We start from the raw sequence: 2,500 nt of genomic DNA on the forward strand, positions 1-2,500 counted from the left end.
AGATGAAGAGAGCGGGCTAGTAGCGATGCTTGAGCTGACCGAAATGAGATGTAGTGTGATGGGTATGAAGCTGTAACCTGACAATAGCCAGATGAATGTCGTTCCGCTTAGCTCCGCCTAGCTTCACTCACATCCATCTGGGACCTCTTCCATTGAGAGTGATTTCTGCAACCGACTTTATGGTTCAGCCAATCAGGATGCAGGGCGGGAGTTTCATAGATGTGACATAGCGTAGAAGCGACTGTGAGACTGTTATCAGCGTCACAGGTTGGCTTCGATGTGAGTGGTTGAAGTAGCACGTCAATAGATGACGGACAAGTGGCTTATTCAATCATATGCAAGCATTTTTTGATTAGGCCCAGCCTTCTGAAGCAACACTTCAATGGATCGGTTCCAGATGGATGAGTGGAGCTAGGCGGAGCGAAATTCATCTGGCTATTGTCAGGTTAATGAAGCTGAGGATCTGAGGCAGAGTTGGATATGAATAGGAGTGTCCTTTTCGGAACTGATCGGTTTAGTCTGATTGGTAGTAAACGTATTGTGTCCTGGTCTAACTCTCAAGATCTGCCATCGGGAATGAAATGAGACGAGGGGCATGTAGACTCACTACATCTCAGCAGCCCAAAGGAGGCCGGTAAACATGATGGAGTGTGAATCAGAGTGCTGTGACATGAACCCCTTGCGAAGTATAGCGAGGCAAGCGGCAAGTACACAAGAGTGGATCTTAGTTGCGCTTGCTCAGCGGCGGACATTCGTGTATTGCATAACCGTGGGAACGATGGGTGTCAGGGTTCAGCAGAGCTGCTGCCGCGAGGGTCTCGGGGTTCAGCCGAGACGTTGCTGCATGGTCTTGGGGCTCAGCGGAGCAGTCATTAGATGGGTCCTGAACCTTGGCGGAGCTGTTCCTAAAGCTCCTATGGGCTCAGCGGAGCTGCTTCTGCATGGGTCCTGGGGCTCGGTGGAGCTGTTGCTGCATAGAGGTTTGGGCTCGGCAGAGCAGTCATGGCACGGATCTTGGGCCTCGGTGTAGCTGCTGCTGTATGGGTTGTGGAGCTCGGTGTATTTGCTGCATGGTTCTGGGGCTCAGCGAAGCCATCGTTTCATGGGTCGGGGCTCGGCGTAGCTGCTGTTGCATGGTTCTCGGGGCTTGGTGGAGCCGACGTTGCATGGGTCCTAGAGCTCAGCGTAGCTGTTGCTGCATGGTTCTCGAGGCTTGGTGGAGCCGAAGTTGCATGGGTCCTGGATCTCGGCTTAGTTGTTGCTGCATGGCTCTTGGGGCTGAGCAAAGCAGTCATTGCATGGGTCTTGGAGCTCAGCGTAGCTGCTGTTGCATGGGTCCTGGAGCTCGACGTAGTTGTTGCTGCATGGTTCTTGGGGCTGAGCGAAGCAGTCGTTGCATGGGTCTTGGGGCTCAGAGTAGTTGTTGCTGTATGGTTCTTGAGGCTCAGCGAAGCTGTCGTTGCATGGGTCCTGTAGCTCTGTGTAGCTTTTGCTGCATGGGTCTTGGGGCTCAGCGGAGCCGTTGTAGCAGGGTAGCAGGAGCTCAGCGGAGCAGTTGCTGCATGGGTCTCCCTGAAGCTGTTGTTGCATTGGGTCCAAGCTCATTCCGTACTATCTGTGGCAGCCTTAAATAATTCAACCTGGGCTGAAAGAATACTTTTAGAATACCATTACCTGATAAAACATGACATATTCAGCATGATACGACATACAACACATAATACATGATAGGCAGATAAGGCATGATAAGGCATGAATAGCATGAATGGTGAGTATCCAGATGGAATGAAATGGCTGTGGCTAATGAATAGCTGGGTAGACGGAACGGGATGTTAAAGCTGGAACATGCAGCGTGAGGAGGTGGTCGAAGGGCCTTTGCTGTGGCTAGTGAATAGCTGGGGAGCCGGAATGGGACGTCGTGATCCGAAGCACTCGCGGAGTGCTGATAACCCACTGCGGCTGGCTGGTCTAGCGCGGAGCCGGGGAAGGGATGGGTAGGGGTAGGGGGGAAGGGAGGGCGCAGTCGTCGGAACGACTGGAAGAGGGGCAGCCCTGGACCGGAGCCGGTTTGTTACCTTACTTGTTGTGAGCAGGGTTGTCGAGTGATCTTGCCCACAGATCTCTCATATATTAGAATCTCAGGCTTCTCTGAGTATGTCTTATTCTAGGGCTAGGGCCTGAATCACCAGGGGAAAAAAAAAGATAAGATGGGCTGTAGCAACCTAACAGCCCTGGTCTGCTTGTAAGTCTCTGGTTTACCCGTTGCTGCGTGTTCAGCTCCCTTACGGGTGTTTCCAGAGGCCCATCCCCAGAACCAGGGCTGAAAGATCACCCCCCTCCATTTTGTTCCAGAGGAAAAACAAAACACTTAGGACTGTAGAAATTATTCAATGACAATTGTAATTCAATGGCACATAATTTGAAAACTGGCAAATCTAAAAAGAATATCAAACAAGGGCATTACATGTCTCTTTTAGCATTGACAGGAAAACAAACAAAA

This window comes from Alosa sapidissima, chromosome 14, assembly GCF_018492685.1.
Source record: "Alosa sapidissima isolate fAloSap1 chromosome 14, fAloSap1.pri, whole genome shotgun sequence".
In the NCBI taxonomy this organism is placed as follows: domain Eukaryota; kingdom Metazoa; phylum Chordata; class Actinopteri; order Clupeiformes; family Clupeidae; genus Alosa; species Alosa sapidissima.